General features: G+C 47.0%; 1 long non-coding RNA gene across 1 annotated transcript in view; it reads left to right on the top strand.

The window, feature by feature from the left end:
* Positions 1-10151: 10151 nt before the first annotated feature.
* The window catches only part of LOC130297449 (uncharacterized), a 174810-nt gene continuing 163837 nt past the window's right edge, over positions 10152-21124 (top strand). Inside the window, exon 1 of the long non-coding RNA XR_008849524.1 lies at positions 10152-10267. This is a non-coding gene — a long non-coding RNA (uncharacterized LOC130297449). The remainder of the gene's footprint in view (positions 10268-21124) is intronic.

Here is a 21124-nt window from a genome sequence, read left to right as displayed (position 1 = left end):
CACTGCCGATTCACGGTGAACTTTTTCTGCTTTCCACTTTCCGATAGTTCCAGAACTTTTGGCTGTAAGCAAAATGTTGCCTAAATTGTGCCAAGAAGCAATTGATCAACGTGTATCTTCCTTTCTCAATTTATATCACTTTATTTATTTATTGTTCACATAAATGTCAATAAAAATTTGTATTCAGTATGGAATAAGGAGTATGTATATACAGTATGTTAGCCATTTTATCATTATTGTTTACCAATTCTAACACATAAGTAGAGCCTTACTAAAGTTGACTTCCATAGACAATAGATGGTGCAGAAACTGAAGACATTAACCTGGTTACTCCGGCACCTGAAGTGAATATCTGCATTTTGTACGCATTTACAACCGCATTCACCGGAGACATTGTGAGGAAATATTGTGCAGTGCAACAATTAATTAAACCCCTGTGACAGCTTTTTTATGGTGCTGTGTAATTTAACATCTGCTGTTGCTTCACTAAAGTCTCGCTCGTAAATAACGTTTCCCTTTTTTCTTTGAAATCGTAAAGATTTTACGTTCAAGTAACGTAAAGGTTTCGATGTTTATCACACCCAAGAATCGCAACCATTTGGGGTGAAGTTAAAGGGGTACTCTGCCCCTTAGGATAGGGGATAACATGTCTGATCGCGAGGGAATTTCCGTGGGGATGATCTCCGGGCCGCCGCTGTGGCCTTCATGAACACGGAGGCCTGGGGCTTCCGTGTTCATGAAGTCATGCCACGCCCCCTCGTCATGTCTATGGGAGGGGGCATGACGGCTAGTACGCAGCCGCCACGCCTCCTCCCGTAGACATGTATGGAGGGGGCATTGCGGCTGTGGTTGCCAGTCATCTGGCACGGAACAGAGTTCACTCAGTGCACCATATGTCTGGGGTGCTGCGGCAGAGATTGCAGGGGTCCCCGGCAGCCGTACCCCCACGTTCAGACATGTTATACCCTATCCTTTGCCTAGAAGCAAAGTACCCCTTTAAATTGAAAAAGTAAGGTCAGGTTCACACTCTGGCATTTCCAAGCGTAATTCTGCATAGAAATTAAGCTTGAGAACTCCAGTGCTGCATAATCCAATTGCTGTCAGCAGCGCATGGAACACATTGCCGTCTGTGGAGATGCTCATAATCGCAAGGTCTTACAGCCGAGGGATTCAGTTGGTGCCGGGAGCACTCGTCATCTTCAGATGGAATTTTGTGTGAGCCTAGACCTCATTGGACCTTAGGCAACAGACAGTGTGCAGGAGCGTCACAGTAGTCAAAATTGTCAGACAAGCCAGTTCCGCAACAAACGGTCAGATAATGGCAAAGGCAGAGCCAGGACAAGCTGAGGGTTAAGAATAGAGAGTAGCGTGGTACAACATCAGATGAAAAATACCACATAAGGAAACAGGCAATTGGTCAAACGTAGACAGCAGTGTAGTATAAACTCGGCAGACAGAAGAATGGTCAAGTTGCAAGCAAAGGTCAGATCATGGAAGCTCTATAAAAAAGAAATAACTATTTTTTTTTTTTAATGAAGTATATTAGAATGGTTAATGTTTTGCCAAGATGTACAACATATTAAAAGTGACAGAGCCCACTTTAACAGATGAGTAGAAGGATATGCTAGAACAGTGGTTTCCAAACTGTGGACCTCTAACTGTTGCAAAACTACAGCTCCCATTGGCTGTCCGGGCATGCTGGGAGTTGTAGTTTTGCAACAGCTGGAGGTCCACAGTTTGGAGACCACTACAGTAGAACATGCAGAAGAAGAGATCTAAGTAACGAATGCACAGTATTTAACAATTTGGGTAAGATCAACCCATCATTTCACTTTTTCCATAATCAGTGGTAAGTACCTTGCCACCTTAAAGGGGTACTCCGCCCCTACACATCTTTAAGATGTCTGATCACAGGGGTCATGCCGCTGGAAATCCCGCAATCTAGGGGCAGAGTACCCTTTTAAAGGGGCAAGGAACTTACCGCTGATTATGGAAAAAGTGGAATTTTGGGATGATATCAGCCAAATTGTAAAATCCCAATATTTTTTTCATACTTCTAATACAAACCACACCTCGGCTGTCAAAAACAGGACAACATTTTTTTTTTAAATTTTTTTTTTAAATTTTTTTTTTTTTAAGTTTTTTCCTCCCAAACAATTGTTTAGCCGAATATTGAGTGAACCAACCAGCTAGGGAAATGTCATTCCTTTAATGTGTTTAACTTTCTAGAGTCAGCATTACGGGGTAGCATATGTCAATTAATCTGGGGAATTAAAATAAAAATAAAATTTACCGGAGAAGCACAATCCACTTAGTCTTTAGATAATAGTATCGCCAAATTAGATACATCTTGTAGGTAGCGAGTCAACCAGGGTGGATTTAAAGGCCTGTTTTATGTTGTTTTTTATTTATTTATTTGTTTCTCTCCAGCGTTATGTATGTGCGAAGCATAATTAACATATACAAAGTAATTAGCTTGGATCCAGCATTAACCGTTTTGCCGCATGACAGCGCCGTTCATAACAAGTGCGTTATTAAAAACACGTTGTTGCGCTTAGATCCGCAGGCGAGATGTAGCAGCAGGTCATTGATGATAATCATGTAAACTGTGTTCTCTGCGTGCATTTTGTATGAAGAGATAAATAAATAAATAATATGAAATGAATAAATGAATACATTTAAAATTATATAAATGTATAGAAATAAAAATAAATGAATTAATAAAATTAATTAATTAAAGAAATATAAAAGAAATAAATAAAATAAATAAATTGAATAAAAAAATATAATAAATAAATGAATATATTCAAAAAATAAACTAATAAAAGAAAGAAATAAAATAAATGACTTAATGTAAAATAAAATAAATTAAATAAATATAAAAAATAATAATAATAAAACTAAAAAAATGAATCAATAAAATGAATTAAATAAATAACTGAATATAAAATAAAAATATATATAATAAATACATAAACTAAATAAATGAATGAATAAATAAAATAAAGTATTAAATAAATACATTAAAATAGAATAAACTAAATAAATAATATAAATTAATTTAAATAAATAAATAAATAAATAAATAAAAATAGCTGTGATTTAAATTTTCTCTCTTAGTCTAGAAAATGAAATGGTAAAGATAAATTGGGAGGAAGGTTTCAGTGCCTCGCAATCATTAAGAATGGCGTAATCAAGAATAATTGAAACATTTTGCAGCGGCCTCTGAATGATCGCATCCATTATTTATTTTCGACGCTCTTTAATCAAAGGGAAATACATACTTAATACTTGAGAATATTTGCTATGTTCTTTATGATATAATATTTCTTATACTGGGTTCCTGGAGTGCCAATATCGTGGGTGAAGGTTGTTCTTAACAATGTTGAGAGGTTTGAGCTGTGTTTCCCAACAAGGGTGCCTCTAGTGGTTGCAAAACTAGAATGTCCAGCATGCCCAGACAGCCTTCGGCTGGAAGCACATTGGCTGGAAAATACTGGCTAAGAGGGCACATATGAGATGGACCCCGGGCCTGGTAGACAGATCTTTGTATTGGTCTGTATGTATCTAACCCCTAAATGACACATGATATACATGTATGGCCCATGTGTGCGGTAAGGGCCTATGAAGCACGCTCAGGAACTGAGTGTACTTCATAGCTGGTGAGTGTCAGCTGTCTCTGGAAAGGAAGGATAACAAACAAGAGGGGTAAGTAATCCTGGGGTTAAATTCAAATTGGTGTTGTGCTCAATCCTGTTCTGGCTACATTTGACTCTTTTTGTTTTCTTATACCAAACAGTCCTAAAACGGGCCGGAGCACAACTGACACCATGGGGTCACCACCGGGTCCCAACAGATCTCATTGGCTTAAATGGGGTCCGTCAGGAATCTATACAGGGTTTTTTTTCCCCACTAAACCCCCATGGTTAAGACGGACTTCCCCATGGAGCTGCATATATCGGTGCAATGTGAACCTTGCCTAACTTTAATCTAAATGCCAATTTGTCCCTCACACCAAGAATGAGATAAGAAAGGAAAGTGGTAGGGTTTGGTGTCCAGAATCCTTAGGGAGCCTGATCATGGCATTTAACGGAGATCTGCAGCCATAGACACTGCAGCCATAAACACAAGTTTCTGATTGCAGGGGGTCCGACCAATGGGACCACCCACGATCTTCTGTACAGGGATCCGGCATTACCGCGGCTAATGCACCAGTGGTTGACTTCACTGATGTTGACAACATGCCCACTTCATACAGCTCTATGGGAGAGGTGGGGATGCATGAACACTGCATCTCCGCCTCTCCCATAGAGATACATGAAGGGGGCGTGTTGGCAGCGGAGTCATGCTGCACCCGACACGCCTCCTGCACGGGAGGGCTGCGGCAGAGCCAGGGCCCCATACAGGAGATTGTGGGGGTCGCAGCGTTCGGAACTCCCCCGGCGATCAGACACTTATCCCCTATCCTGCGAATAGGGGATAAGTGTCTAGGGCTGCAGATCTCCTATAAATTAAAAAAAATCTGCTAAAGGCCACTGTGTTGGCCATATTGTCTCTGCTTATACAGTCTGCCTCAGGCAAAGGTACAAGCAGAGCACCGATTCAGCTGATCATTGCTGTGCCATTTCATAGTATTATATTTTAACAGTTTGGACAATTTCACATACCAAATATGTGTAGAAATATTTGAGAAATGAGAAAGGTAGGATTTGCATTTTTCTTATGGGATGGGCTTTTTTATATTTAAAAAATATATATTTTTTATGCTATTTTTTATGGATTTACACCCAAGGTTTAAATGAGGGATGAAAAAGAGTACCTTGCTGTACAGTAAAACACTGGGTTAGAGTAAGGCATAGTTTCTAGTACTACCATGATAGTTTCTATATTAATCACTTTGAGGCTAAACACCTCCATCTACATTCCTAGTGCTTATCCCAGCAGGGCCCCAAAGGAGAGCTGCACTTTGATGCATTCACCGTAAGGATTGCTTCTTCTAATTAAATGAATATTATTGATTCAACAAACCTCACTTGTTATTTACATTTAATGATAATGGTTCGTCGGTCGTGCTGGAGTTTTCTTATTCTCAAATAATTTACCATCTTCCCTCGGAGAATCAGTTAATTAAGCTCACGCTGGACAAGTTGGCTTGAAACAAATATATTTAGGCTGCTAGTGCTATTATGTGGTGAAATTGCATTTGTTTTCTGTGTTTTCTAGGGCATTTTGCTATCCAACAAGTCTTCTGAATTTTGTATAATCAAAATTAAGCCCAGGACATGTATTCACATTAATGATTATGACGGTGATGGATGTTACAGATTGAAATTTATCATGTGAAACTCATAATAAAATAAAATATTTATTACTAAAATGAATAAAATGCCTCTGGAGGTAATTATAATTATCACTACATAATAAAGATTTTATTAGGAAAGAAATAATGGCAGCAGGGGTACAGAGGTTTTGACTGTCGGGTGTTGCTGCAAGGGGTTATCTGGGGAGAACACAAGTTATGAGCTTACCTTACTCACTAGCAGCTCACTTTCAGCTCGGTCTTGTCTTAGGGCTACAACTTGTTCCCCACTTGAAGTAGGCGGGCTGATATGGTGCACACGTAATATGTTGGGAAATAACACCTACATGGGGTGGGCAATGGTGTCATCAACATGCAATACTTGTAACATAGTACCTGTGCACTATTTCAGCCTGCCCTCTTTAAGTGGAAAGGTAGTTATAGCCCTAAAATGAGACTAAGCAGTATGTGAGCCACCCAGAAGTGAGGAAAAGATAATACCTCATCTGTTAACTGTATAATCTCTTTAACCCTATTGCTACAAGAAGTTTTTGGACATTTTCCCTCTCTCAGCATCCCAGGAGTGGTAGTTTTACAGCATTTGGTGATTCACAGTTTGGAGACCACTGGACCATGGAATTGAAAAAGGCATGCCCATAATTATCACAACTAGCCCTATCTAGCCGCATTATGTATCCCCCTGTCTTCTTTCTGAGATGTCTGCTTTAAGTTTAAATCTGACTAGCACATTATTTGTAAAATGTTTGTACGTTCTCCCCATGCTCTTATGGGCTTCTTCTAGGCATTCACAAGGGGCCAAAATTCACCTTAAATTAAATGTATTAGCTAGATTTGTTTTAGTTTTTTTTTACTGGTTAGCGCCAGATACTGAAACGTGTTCTATTTTTTCTAATCTGTCTCTATTTTCTTATTACATTTTTTTTGTTTATTTTTTTGTACATTATTATGGAGGCAGCCACCTTGCCTGTGCTGTTTTTACAGCATTTACAGATATACTTTACAGCAGGTCCATTGGACCATAGATAGCAATAGACAAGAGCTGCTCACTACCGGGGATTGGTACAGCGCCACCCGCAGGCCTGTTTTCTCTATTTGGGATCCTAACACTGCACTGAACATTGGTATCCTGAAACCCGAGCCCCTGTGGGTCTCTTGTCCCACTTTTGCCTAAGACATAGGATGGCCATGCCTGATTTAGTATTTCAGCCCTATACTCTCATAAGAGATTCTAGAAGGATACTCCACATCCTGTAGCTTGTGATGATGAAGCAGAGGCGATTAAACGCAGGGCTAGATCATCATTAAAGGATATCTGACATAACTACAAGCTTTGCTCTTTCGAAAGTTCTCGCTCTTTGTAGTGATGTTTTAGAATCAGCTCAGAGCCAGGATGTCTGACGGTACAAAGCATCACTAAGCATTTTTGCTGCAGGTCTCCAGAATGCATAATGGCAGATGCATCGCCTTATTTTACATTCTAGGACTTGAATAAGTCAGGGGATATTTGCATTATACTGTGGTTGGGGAAAAAAGCTGAAGTTTTAATTTTAGGGGGCTGCAAACTATGTCAGAATAGAAGATGTTAATTGTAAAAATCTTATAGAACAGAACCTGAAAGAATGTCTATGTTCAGGGCTATAGGTTTAAAGGGGTACTTTGCTGCCCTAGCGTTCGGAACATTTTTTTCTGAATGCTTGGAGTGGGTGGTGGGGTTGTGACGTCAAGGCCACACCCCCTTGTGATGTCACACCACGCCCCCTCAATGCAAATCTATAGGAGGGGCGTGGTGGCCGTAGTAGGTTGGGAACGTCCTCGTCGTTGTGGACCCGTTGTTTAGGACTGGTATGCAAGTAAACAGGGACAGAGGGTGTGAACAAGATTAGGGCTTCACTCAATCCCTGCCCAACATGGAAAACCACTTGGTACTTTTTCTTCCTGAGCAGTTTAATACACCTCAAATAGTTTGTTAACATTATACACAGAAAAAGATTGAGTCATTCAGATCACTTGTTTACATTTTTTTTAGTTCAAATAACAATAAAAAAGGGTTTACAGAATTAGAAACACTAAGACGCAGCTCCAATGAATTATGGCAAATCCGCCAAGTGAAGTGTCAAACACTGATATCCCCATGTAGTACAATACTAGCAGAAACTAATCCAATTCATCCCAGGAATGCTTACCCATATTGAGATCAAGGAAGTGTTGCTGGAACCCCAAACGCATGTTTTTGTGGCCTTCCTCAGGGTTCTACTGGGAAGCCCATCATAAATGGTGAGGACACATGTCTGCGCAGTTCTAACATCGATGGATTCTAGTAGCTGCTGCTGAACTTGGCTTATCTATATAGTGTGGCGGATCTTCCATATCGTGATTGTATTGTGATCTACAGCCACCCGAACTAAGTCAAAAGTGTCCACTGATGCACCTGTGCTGGAGCACCACACAGTCACAGTAAACCATTGTTGGATTTGCCATGGTCATTACTGTCATTACTATGTAAGTGTACCCCAATTTTTAGAACGTGAGCGCTGTGCTACAATTAATCTTGTTAATTTACCATAAAGCATAACATAGAAGAAATTAAAGGAGTAGTCCAGTCCTGAAAAACGTATCCTTATGATAGGGGATAAGTTTCAGGTCGCGGGGGTCTGACCGCTGGGGCCCCCCGCGATCTCCTGTACATGGCCGCAGCAGCCCGGGAGAAGGGGGCGTGTCGACCATCGCACGAAGCGGCGGCTAACACGCTCCCTCAATACAACTCTATGGCAGAGCCGGTGCGCTTCCTTCGACAATCTCCGGCTCTGCCATAGAGCTGTATTGAAGGGGTGTGTCTGCCGCCGCTTCATGCAGTGGTCAACACGCCCCCTTCCCGCGGGCTGCCGGGGCCCCGTACAGGAGATCACGAGGCGCCCCAGCGGTTGGACCCCCCGCGATCTGAAACTTATCCCCTATGCTCAGGATAGGGGATACGTTTTTCGGGACTGGACTACTCCTTAAATAAAGGGATGTGCACAGGTTGACTAGAAAGGGGCTTGAGCCCCTGCCCTTTTCGTGTTCTTCCTATAAGTGCCCTGGGCTGTCTGGCATCATTATGTGGGCATTTATATAAATAAGTATAAGAAGTGCTCTTTTTTTACCTCAGCCCCTACACCCCAAAATGTCTGTGCATGTCCCTGAAAGCAGTGACAGGATTTATGTATTGATGGTTTTTTTACAAGGTATTGAACTCTCCAAGTTACAGCTAAGATGTAGTGAATTAAGTTCATTTTTGCACTATTAACAATGAACAGTAAAGGCATTGTTATGTGAAATGATGTAACATAAGCAGGGACCTTGGAAATGTCACGTTACAAAACGACTGCATTGCGCAAAAGGACTTGTTATCTATTATGTGTCTTTTACATGGCCAGAGATTTGCAGAAATATTTATAGCCATATGTAATTCTTACAGACAGGGAAATAGTCACATTGTACAAGATCAGAACAATACTGATCCCTGCCGATCAAACACTTTGACATGTCGCTAGGACGTGTCAAAAGTTTTTAAAGGGGTACTCCGCTGCTCAGTGTTTGGAGCAAACTGTTCCGAATGCTGGAGCCAGCGCCGGGAGCTCGTGACATCATAGCCCCACCCCATCATGACATCACGCCCCGCCCCCTCACATCAAGTCTATGGGAGGGGGCGTGATATCTGTCATGATCCCTCCCATAGACTTGCATTGAGGGGACGGGGCGTGACATCGTGAGGGGGAGGGGCTATGACATCACAAGCTCCCGGCTCCAGCGTTCGGAACAATTTGTTCCAAACGCTGATCAGCGGAGTATCCCTTTAAAGTGAAAGGTACTCCATATCTATTTAAATCGCAGTTTGTAAAAGTAGCAAAATAGGCAACACAGGTTAGTGCTGTATATCATTTTGTAATATGTACCACACAATAAAGGTTCCAAAAGTAGACAAAAAAAAGTCCGACCGCTGGGACCCCCCCCCCCCCTCGATCTCCAGAACGGGGCGCCGCCATAAGCGCTGAGCGCTAAGGCGCGTAGCATCGACCTAGAGGTTGACGGTGACGCCCCGTCTCCTCCCTGTCCCCATACAGTTCTATGGGGGATGCGGGGAGGCACGAATGCTGCCTCCCCACCTCTTCCATAGAGATGTATGGAGGAGGCGTGCCGGCCGCAACGTCATGCTGCGGCTGGCATGCCCCCTGCACGGGAGAGCCGCAGCCCTCTCCAGTAGATCACAGGGGGTCCCAGCGTTCGGACCCCCACGATCAAACACTTATCCCCTATTTTGAGGATAGGGGATAAGTGTTTGTAACGCTGCAGATGTCCTTTAATGCGATCAGGAGATGTACCGGAAGTCCCGTAGACTTGCATGAGTGGAGCTCCTTTGGATAGGGGATAGGATCTGATCACGGGGGTCCCGCCCTGGGGTCCGCCACGATCTTCACTGCTGCACCCCAGTCATCCGGTGCATGGAGCGAACTTTGCTCTGTGCCGGATGACTGGCGATGCAGCTCCGGAGGCCATGCCCCTCAATGTCACGACCACACCCTCTCAATGCCAGTGTATGGGAGGGGGCATGACGCCCCCTCCCATAGACTGGCATTGAGGGTGTGTGGCCGTGACGTCACAAGCTTCCGGTGCTGCACCCGACATTCTAAACGGGCTTAAAGGGGAACTCCGCCCCTAGACATCTTATCCCTTATCCAAAGGATAGGGCATAAAATGTCTGATCATAGGGGTTACTTTCCTTTTCACTGTATACCTTTCATATATTCTGGCAGTATCCCTGTGCCGTGATCGCCTTCTCTTACAAAAGACGCCTCTCTAGTTCGCTCCGCTGCAGGTTCTCAGTTTCACGGAAAATCCATGAGCGCTGACAGCACTGTGATTGTGTGACACGGAGGTCAAGATGGAGGTATTGAAGACAACGCCAGAGATGTGAGTTCTCACAATTTTAAGCTGTTAGAGACACAAATGCCAGATTGATGTTCTAAGCCTCACGTCTGTGTCAGAAGAGGAAGGCAGCGGGTAGGCTGTTGATTTTATGGTGTCTGGCTCGCCGCCTTTATTTAGTGAGGATTTCAGCAGTAAGTACAGGATGGGGAATTATTATGAAATGTAAGGAATAGAAAAAGGTTTATAGGAAGAAAAAAATAACAAGAACAGGACATTTAATGGGGTTCTCCGCTGGAAAACATTTTTTTTAAATCAACTGGTGCCAGAAAGTTAAACAGATCTGTGAATTACTTCTATTTAAAAATCTTAATCCTTCCAGTACTTAACAGCTGCTGTATGGTCCACAGGAAGTTGAGTTGTTTTTTTCTGTCTGACCACAGTGCTCTCTGCTGACACACCTGTCCGTTTTAGGAACTGTCAAGAGTAGGAGAAAATCCCCAGAGCAAGCCGATCCTGCTCTGGACAGTTCCTGACATGAACAGAGGTGTCAGCAGAGAGCACTGTGGTCAGACAGAAAGGAAATTCAAAAAGAAAAGACCTTCCTGTGGAGTATACAGCAGCTGATAAGTACTGGAAGGATTAAGAATTTTTAATAGAAGTAATTTACAAATCTGTTTAACTTTCTGACATCACTTGATTAAAGAATACAAATGTTTTCCAGCGGAGTACCCCTTTATCACTTTGTATAATCCTACAGAATCCATAACGTGATAACATCAATTTGTAACGGGTTGTCGGGAGGACGTTGTAGTCTAATGTTGTAATGGAGGTGTAATGACTTTACCACGGCATGGCCAGATCATTGGATGCAGGAAGGAATAAATTAGGAACAAATAATGAACAACATGAGTCAGTAATGCGATTTCGGAGAGTCAACGCGATGACATTGAGGAGATGATTTAGTATAGGACTGCGGCTCCTTGTAGGCAGAGATATACTGGAGGGATGACAATGATGTATGGGTATAGAGGATGCATCATTACCCCAATCTTTATCCTTTTATGGTTCTATGTAAAAAACATCAAATATAAGCCTTCAGGTATATTCTATATATAAACTCTATATAGGTAAACCCAATGGGATCATGTGACATCCAGGTTTCCAATGTGGTTAGAGGTGCCCAAAGTTTGTAGGACAGGAGCTACTTATAGATATGGCAGACGTGTTCAGCCCCACGGGATATGAGGACGTGTGGTCACTGTCACGATGCCGGCTGGCAGGTAGTGGATCCTCTGTGCCAGAGAGGGATTGGCGTGGACCGTGCTAGTGGATCGGTTCTAAGTCACTACTGGTTTTCACCAGAGCCCGCCGCAAAGCGGGATGGTCTTGCTGCGGCGGTAGTGACCAGGTCGTATCCACTAGCAACGGCTCAACCTCTCTGACTGCTGAAGATAGGCGCGGTACAAGGGAGTAGACAGAAGCAAGGTCGGACGTAGCAGAAGGTCGGGGCAGGCAGCAAGGATCGTAGTCAGGGGCAACGGCAGGAGGTCTGGAACACAGGCTAGGAACACACAAGGAAACGCTTTCACTGGCACAATGGCAACAAGATCCGGCGAGGGAGTGAAGGGGAAGTGAGGTATAAATAGGGAGTGCACAGGTGAACACACTAATTGGAACCACTGCGCCAATCAGCGGCGCAGTGGCCCTTTAAATCGCAGAGACCCGGCGCGCGCGCGCCCTAGGGAGCGGGGCCGCGCGCGCCGGGACAGGACCGACGGAGAGCGAGTCAGGTACGGGAGCCGGGATGCGCATCGCGAGCGGGCGCTACCCGCATCGCGAATCGCATCCCGGCTGGAGACGGTATCGCAGCGCACCGGGTCAGTGGAGCTGCCCGGAGCGCTGCGGTAGCGAGAGAGAAGCGAGCGCTCCGGGGAGGAGCGGGGACCCGGAGCGCTCGGCGTAACAGTACCCCCCCCCTTGGGTCTCCCCCTCTTCTTAGAGCCTGAGAACCTGAGGAGCAGACTTTTGTCTAGGATGTTGTCCTCAGGTTCCCAGGATCTCTCTTCAGGTCCACAGCCCTCCCAATCCACCAAAAAGAACCTTTTTCCTCTGACCGTCTTGGAGGCCAGTATCTCTTTCACTGAGAAGACGTCAGAAGAACCGGAGACAGGAGTGGGAGAAACTAATTTGGGAGAGAAACGGTTGATGATGAGTGGTTTAAGAAGAGAGACATGAAAGGCATTAGGAATACGGAGAGAAGGAGGAAGAAGAAGTTTGTAAGAGACGGGGTTAATTTGGCACAAGACTTTGAAAGGACCAAGATAGCGTGGACCCAGTTTGTAACTGGGGACACGAAAGCGGACATATTTAGCGGAGAGCCATACCTTGTCTCCGGGAGCAAAAATGGGGGGAGCTCTTCTTTTCTTATCGGCAGACTTTTTCATGCGAGATGAAGCCTGTAAAAGAGAATCTTGGGTCTCTTTCCATATGGTGGAAAGATCACGAGTCACTTCATCTACAGCGGGCAAACCAGAGGGCAAGGGAGTAGGGAGGGGGGGAAGAGGGTGACGGCCGTACACCACGAAAAATGGGGATTTGGAGGAAGATTCAGAGACTCTAAAGTTATACGAGAATTCGGCCCATGGTAGAAGATCTGCCCAATCATCCTGGCGGGAGGAAACAAAATGTCGTAAATAATCACCCAAGACCTGGTTAATTCTTTCTACTTGTCCGTTGGATTGAGGATGATATGCAGAAGAAAAGTTTAATTTAATCTTGAGTTGTTTACAGAGAGCCCTCCAGAATTTTGACACGAATTGGACGCCTCTATCCGAGACTATCTGTGTGGGCAACCCGTGAAGACGAAAAATGTGTACAAAAAATTGTTTAGCCAACTGAGGCGCTGAAGGAAGACCAGGAAGAGGGATGAAATGTGCCATCTTGGAGAATCGATCAACGACCACCCAAACAACAGTGTTGCCACGGGATGGGGGTAGGTCTGTAATAAAATCCATACCAATCAGAGACCAAGGCTGTTCAGGGACAGGCAGAGGATGAAGAAAACCAGCGGGCTTCTGGCGAGGAGTCTTATCCCGGGCACAGACAGTGCAGGCTCGCACAAAGTCCACGACATCCGTCTCCAGAGTCGGCCACCAATAGAAGCGAGAGATGAGTTGCACAGATTTCTTGATGCCTGCATGACCTGCGAGATGGGAGGAGTGACCCCATTTGAGGATTCCGAGGCGTTGGCGTGGAGAGACGAAGGTCTTTCCTGGAGGAGTTTGCCTGATGGAGGCTGGAGAAGTGGAAATCAGGCAGTCAGGAGGAATGATGTGTTGCGGAGAGAGTTCAACTTCCGAGGCATCCGAGGAACGAGAGAGAGCATCGGCCCTAATGTTCTTATCGGCAGGCCGAAAGTGAATTTCAAAATTAAATCGGGCAAAGAACAGAGACCACCTGGCCTGGCGAGGATTCAGCCGTTGGGCAGACTGGAGATAGGAGAGGTTCTTGTGATCGGTGTAAATAATAACTGGAAATCTTGATCCCTCCAGCAGATGCCTCCATTCCTCAAGTGCTAATTTAATGGCTAGAAGCTCTCGATCCCCGATGGAGTAGTTCCTCTCCGCCGGAGAGAAGGTCCTAGAAAAAAACCACAAGTAACAGCATGCCCGGAAGAATTTTTTTGTAGAAGGACCGCTCCAGCTCCTACAGAGGAGGCATCAACCTCCAATAGGAAGGGTTTAGATGGGTCAGGTCTGGAGAGCACGGGAGCCGAAGAAAAGGCAGACTTGAGCCGTTTAAAGGCGTCTTCCGCTTGAGGAGGCCAAGACTTGGGATTGGCATTTTTTTTGGTTAAAGCCACGATAGTGTCACGATGCCGGCTGGCAGGTAGTGGACCCTCTGTGCCAGAGAGGGATTGGCGTGGACCGTGCTAGTGGACCGGTTCTAAGCCACTACTGGTTTTCACCAGAGCCCGCCGCAAAGCGGGATGGTCTTGCTGCGGCGGTAGTGACCAGGTCGTATCCACTAGCAACGGCTCACCTCTCTGGCTGCTGAAGATAGGCGCGGTACAAGGGAGTAGGCAGAAGCAAGGTCGGACGTAGCAGAAGGTCGGGGCAGGCAGCAAGGATCGTAGTCAGGGGCAACGGCAGAAGGTCTGGAAACACAGGCAAGGAACACACAAGGAACGCTTTCACTGGCACTAAGGCAACAAGATCCGGCAAGGGAGTGCAAGGGAAGTGAGGTAATATAGGGAAGTGCACAGGTGATTACCCTAATTGGAACCACTGCGCCAATCAGCGGCGCAGTGGCCCTTTAAATCGCAGAGACCCGGCGCGCGCGCGCCCTAGGGAGCGGGGCCGCGCGCGCCGGGACAGAACAGACGGGGAGCGAGTCAGGTAGGGGAGCCGGGGTGCGCATCGCGAGCGGGCGCTACCCGCATCGCGAATCGCATCCCGGCTGGCAGCGGGATCGCAGCGCCCCGGGTCAGAGGACGTGACCGGAGCGCTGCAGCGGAGAGAGTGAAGCGAGCGCTCCGGGGAGGAGCGGGGACCCGGAGCGCTCGGCGTAACAGTACCCCCCCCCTTGGGTCTCCCCCTCTTCTTGGAGCCTGAGAACCTGAGGAGCAGACTTTTGTCAAGGATGTTGTCCTCAGGTTCCCAGGATCTCTCTTCAGGACCACAACCCTCCCAGTCTACTAAAAAAAAAATTTTCCCTCTGACCTTTTTGGCAGCCAAAATTTCCTTGACCGAGAAGACGTCCGAGGAGCCGGAAACAGGAGTGGGAGGAACAGATTTGGGAGAAAAACGGTTGAGGATGAGTGGTTTGAGAAGAGAGACGTGAAAGGCATTAGGGATACGAAGAGAAGGAGGAAGAAGAAGTTTATAAGAGACAGGATTAATTTGACACAAAATTTTGAAAGGACCAAGATAGCGTGGTCCCAACTTGTAGCTAGGGACACGGAAGCGGACATATTTAGCGGAGAGCCATACCTTGTCTCCAGGGGAAAAAACGGGGGGAGCTCTTCTTTTCTTATCCGCGAACCTCTTCATGCGTGAAGAAGCCTGTAAGAGAGAATTTTGGGTCTCTCTCCATATAATGGAAAGGTCACGAGAAATTTCATCCACAGCGGGCAGACCAGAGGGCAAGGGGGTAGGGAGGGGGGGAAGAGGGTGACGGCCGTACACCACGAAAAATGGGGATTTGGAGGAAGATTCAGAGACCCTGAAGTTATACGAGAATTCGGCCCATGGAAGGAGATCTGCCCAGTCATCCTGGCGGGAGGAAACAAAATGTCGCAAATAATCACCCAAGATCTGGTTAATTCTCTCTACTTGTCCATTGGACTGGGGATGATATGCAGAGGAAAAATTTAATTTAATCTTGAGTTGTTTACAGAGAGCCCTCCAGAATTTAGACACGAATTGGACACCTCTATCCGAGACAATCTGCGTAGGCAACCCGTGAAGACGAAAAATGTGTACAAAAAATTGTTTAGCCAACTGAGGCGCAGAAGGAAGACCAGGAAGAGGGATGAAATGTGCCATTTTGGAGAATCGATCAACGACCACCCAAATAACAGTGTTGCCACGGGAAGGGGGTAAATCAGTAATAAAATCCATACCAATCAGAGACCAAGGCTGTTCGGGGACAGGCAGAGGATGAAGAAAACCAGCGGGCTTCTGGCGAGGAGTCTTATCCCGGGCACAGATAGTGCAGGCTCGCACAAAGTCCCCAACATCCGTCTCCAGAGTCGGCCACCAATAGAAGCGGGAGATGAGTTGCACAGATTTCTTGATGCCCGCATGACCTGCGAGATGGGAGGAGTGACCCCATTTGAGGATTCCGAGGCGTTGGCGTGGAGAAACAAAGGTCTTTCCTGGAGGAGTCTGCCTGATGGAGGCAGGAGAAGTGGAGATCAGGCAGTCAGGTGGAATGATGTGTTGCGGAGGGAGATCAACTTCTGAGGCATCCGAGGAACGAGAGAGAGCATCGGCCCTAATGTTCTTATCGGCAGGACGAAAGTGAATCTCAAAATTAAATCGGGCAAAGAACAGAGACCACCGGGCCTGGCGAGGATTCAGCCGTTGGGCAGACTGGAGGTAGGAGAGGTTCTTGTGGTCGGTGTAGATAATAACAGGAAATCTTGATCCCTCCAGCAGATGCCTCCATTCCTCAAGTGCTAATTTAATGGCTAGAAGCTCTCGATCCCCGATGGAGTAGTTCCTCTTCGCTGGAGAGAAGGTCCTAGAGAAAAAACCACAAGTGACAGCATGCCCGGAAGAATTTTTTTGTAGAAGAACAGCTCCAGCTCCCACTGAGGAGGCATCAACCTCCAATAGGAAGGGTTTGGAAGGGTCAGGTCTGGAGAGCACGGAAGCCGAAGAAAAGGCAGACTTGAGTCGTTTAAAGGCGTCTTCTGCTTGAGGAGGCCAGGACTTGGGATCAGCATTTTTTTTGGTTAAAGCCACGATAGGAGCCACAATGGTAGAAAAATGTGGAATAAATTGCCTGTAATAATTGGCGAACCCCAAAAAGCGTTGGATAGCACGGAGTCCGGAGGGGCGTGGCCAATCTAAGACGGCAGAGAGTTTGTCTGGATCCATCTGTAGTCCCTGGCCAGAGACCAAATATCCTAGAAAAGGAAGAGATTGGCATTCAAACAGACATTTCTCAATTTTGGCATAGAGTTGGTTGTCACGAAGTCTCTGAAGAACCATACGGACATGCTGGCGGTGTTCTTCTAGATTGGCAGAAAAAATTAGGATATCGTCCAGATATACAACAACACAGGAGTATAACAGATCACGAAAAATTTCATTGACAAAGTCTTGGAAGACGGCAGGGGCATTGCACAGTCCAAAGGGCATGACCAGATACTCAAAGTGTCCATCTCTGGTGTTAAATGCCGTTTTCCACTCGTCCCCCTCTCTGATGCGGATGAGGTTATAGGCGCCTCTTAAGTCCAATTTAGTGAAGATGTGGGCACCTTGGAGGCGATCAAAGAGTTCAGAGATGAGGGGTAAGGGGTAGCGGTTCTTAACCGTGATTTTATTAAGACCGCGGTAGTCAATGCAAGGACGTAGGGAGCCATCTTTTTTGGACACAAAGAAAAATCCGGCTCCGGCAGGAGAGGAGGATTTACGGATAAAGCCCTTTTTTAGATTCTCCTGGACGTATTCGGACATGGCAAGAGTCTCTGGGGCAGAGAGAGGATAAATTCTGCCCCGGGGTGGAGTAGTGCCCGGGAGGAGGTCGATAGGGCAATCATAAGGCCTGTGAGGAGGTAGAGTCTCAGCTTGTTTTTTGCAGAAAACATCCGCGAAGTCCATATAGGCCTTAGGGAGACCGGTTACTGGAGGAACCACAGAGTTACGGCAAGGGTTACTGGGAACCGGTTTTAGACAGTTCTTGGAACAAGAGGACCCCCAACTCTTGATCTCCCCAGTGGACCAATCCAGGGTTGGGGAATGAAGTTGAAGCCAGGGAAGTCCAAGGAGAATTTCTGAGGTGCAATTGGGGAGGACCAAAAGTTCAATCCTCTCATGATGAGATCCGATGCTCATAAGAAGGGGCTCCGTGCGGAAACGTATGGTACAGTCCAATCTTTCATTATTTACACAATTGATGTAGAGGGGTCTGGCGAGACTGGTCACCGGGATGTTGAACCTGTTGACGAGAGAGGCCAAAATAAAATTTCCTGCAGATCCAGAGTCCAAGAAGGCCACAGCAGGGAAGGAGAAGGCAGAGGCAGACATCCGCACAGGCACTGTAAGACGTGGAGAAGCAGAGTAGACATCAAGGACTGTCTCACCTTTGTGCGGAGTCAGCGTACGTCTTTCCAGGCGGGGAGGACGGATAGGACAATGCCTCAGGAAGTGTTCGGTACTAGCACAGTACAGGCAGAGGTTCTCCATACGGCGTCGTGTCCTCTCTTGAGGTGTCAGGCGAGACCGGTCGACCTGCATAGCCTCCACGGCGGAAGGCACAAGAACAGATTGCAGGGGACCAGAGGAGAGAGGAGCCGAGGAGGAGAAACGCCTCGTGCGAACAGAGTCCATATCTTGGCGGAGTTCCTGACGCCTTTCGGAAAAACGCATGTCAATGCGAGTGGCTAGGTGAATAAGTTCATGTAGATTAGCAGGAATTTCTCGTGCGGCCAGAACATCTTTAATGTTGCTGGATAGGCCTTTTTTGAAGGTCGCGCAGAGGGCCTCATTATTCCAGGACAATTCTGAAGCAAGAGTACGGAATTGTACGGCATACTCGCCAACGGAAGAATTACCCTGGACCAGGTTCAACAGGGCAGTCTCAGCAGAAGAGGCTCGGGCAGGTTCCTCAAAGACACTTCGGATTTCCGAGAAGAAGGAGTGTACAGAGGCAGTGACGGGGTCATTGCGGTCCCAGAGCGGTGTGGCCCATGACAGGGCTTTTCCGGACAGAAGGCTGACTACGAAAGCCACCTTAGACCTTTCAGTGGGAAACAGGTCCGACATCATCTCCAGATGCAGGGAACATTGGGAAAGAAAGCCACGGCAAAACTTAGAGTCCCCATCAAATTTATCCGGCAAGGATAAGCGTATCCCAGGAGCGGCCACTCGCTGCGGAGGAGGTGCAGGAGCTGGCGGAGGAGATGACTGCTGAAGCTGTGGTAGTAACTGTTGTAGCATAACGGTCAGTTGAGACAGCTGTTGGCCTTGTTGCGCTATCTGTTGTGACTGCTGGGCGACCACCGTGGTGAGGTCAGCGACAACTGGCAGAGGAACTTCAGCGGGATCCATGGCCGGATCTACTGTCACGATGCCGGCTGGCAGGTAGTGGACCCTCTGTGCCAGAGAGGGATTGGCGTGGACCGTGCTAGTGGACCGGTTCTAAGCCACTACTGGTTTTCACCAGAGCCCGCCGCAAAGCGGGATGGTCTTGCTGCGGCGGTAGTGACCAGGTCGTATCCACTAGCAACGGCTCACCTCTCTGGCTGCTGAAGATAGGCGCGGTACAAGGGAGTAGGCAGAAGCAAGGTCGGACGTAGCAGAAGGTCGGGGCAGGCAGCAAGGATCGTAGTCAGGGGCAACGGCAGAAGGTCTGGAAACACAGGCAAGGAACACACAAGGAACGCTTTCACTGGCACTAAGGCAACAAGATCCGGCAAGGGAGTGCAAGGGAAGTGAGGTAATATAGGGAAGTGCACAGGTGATTACCCTAATTGGAACCACTGCGCCAATCAGCGGCGCAGTGGCCCTTTAAATCGCAGAGACCCGGCGCGCGCCGGGAGCGGGGCCGCGCGCGCCGGGACAGAACAGACGGGGAGCGAGTCAGGTAGGGGAGCCGGGGTGCGCATCGCGAGCGGGCGCTACCCGCATCGCGAATCGCATCCCGGCTGGCAGCGGGATCGCAGCGCCCCGGGTCAGAGGACGTGACCAGAGCGCTGCAGCGGAGAGAGTGAAGCGAGCGCTCCGGGGAGGAGCGGGGACCCGGAGCGCTCGGCGTAACAGATAGGGGCCACAACGGTAGAAAAATGTGGAATAAATTGCCTGTAATAATTGGCGAACCCCAAAAAACGTTGGATAGCACGGAGTCCGGAGGGGCGTGGCCAATCTAAGACGCCAGAGAGTTTGTCTGGATCCATTTGTAGTCCCTGGCCAGAGACCAAGTATCCTAGGAAAGGAAGAGATTGGCATTCAAACAGACATTTCTCTATCTTGGCATAAAGTTGATTGTCACAAAGTCTCTGAAGAACCATACGGACATGCTGGCGGTGTTCTTCTAGATTGGCAGAAAAAATCAGGATATCGTCCAGATATACAACAACACAGGAGTATAAGAGATCACGAAAAATTTCATTAACAAAGTCTTGGAAGACGGCAGGGGCGTTGCACAGGCCAAAGGGCATGACCAGATACTCAAAGTGTCCATCTCTAGTGTTAAATGCCATTTTCCATTCATCCCCCTCTCTGATGCGGATGAGATTATAAGCACCTCTTAAGTCCAGTTTGGTAAAGATGTGGGCACCTTGGAGGCGATCAAAGAGTTCAGAGATGAGGGGTAGGGGGTAGCGGTTCTTTACCGTGATTTTATTAAGACCGCGGTAGTCAATGCAAGGACGTAGAGAGCCATCTTTTTTGGACACAAAGAAAAATCCGGCTCCGGCAGGAGAGGAGGATTTACGGATAAAGCCTTTTTTTAAATTTTCCTGGATGTACTCCGACATAGCAAGAGTCTCTGGGGCGGACAGAGGATAGATTCTGCCCCGGGGTGGAGTAGTGCCCGGGAGGAGGTCAATAGGACAATCATAAGGCCTGTGAGGAGGTAGAGTCTCAGCTTGTTTTTTGCAAAAAACATCCGCAAAGTCCATATAGGCCTTAGGGAGACCGGTTACAGGGGGAACCACAGAGTCACGGCAAGGGGTACTGGGAACCGGTTTTAGGCAGTCCTTGAAACAAGAGGGCCCCCAACTCTTGATCTCCCCAGTGGACCAATCCAGGGTTGGGGAATGGAGTTGAAGCCAGGGTAGTCCAAGGAGGATTTCGGAAGTGCAATTGGGGAGGACCAAAAATTCAATCTTCTCGTGATGAGGTCCGATGCACATTAGAAGGGACTCCGTGCGGAAACGTATGGTACAGTCCAATCTTTCATTGTTTACACAATTGATGTAGAGGGGTCTGGCGAGACTGGTCACTGGGATGTTGAACCTGTTGACGAGAGAGGCCAAAATAAAATTTCCTGCAGATCCGGAATCCAAGAAGGCCATAGTAGAGAAGGAGAAGGCAGAGGCAGATATCCGCACAGGCACAGTAAGACGTGGAGAAGCAGAGTAGACATCAAGGACTGTCTCACCTTTGTGCGGAGTCAGCGTACGTCTTTCCAGGCGGGGAGGACGGATAGGACAATCCTTCAGGAAGT

Source organism: Hyla sarda, chromosome 13, assembly GCF_029499605.1.
Source record: "Hyla sarda isolate aHylSar1 chromosome 13, aHylSar1.hap1, whole genome shotgun sequence".
NCBI lineage: Eukaryota > Metazoa > Chordata > Amphibia > Anura > Hylidae > Hyla > Hyla sarda.
The sequence above is the reverse complement of the archived record's forward strand: the minus strand, read 5'-3'. Positions and strand labels throughout refer to the sequence as shown.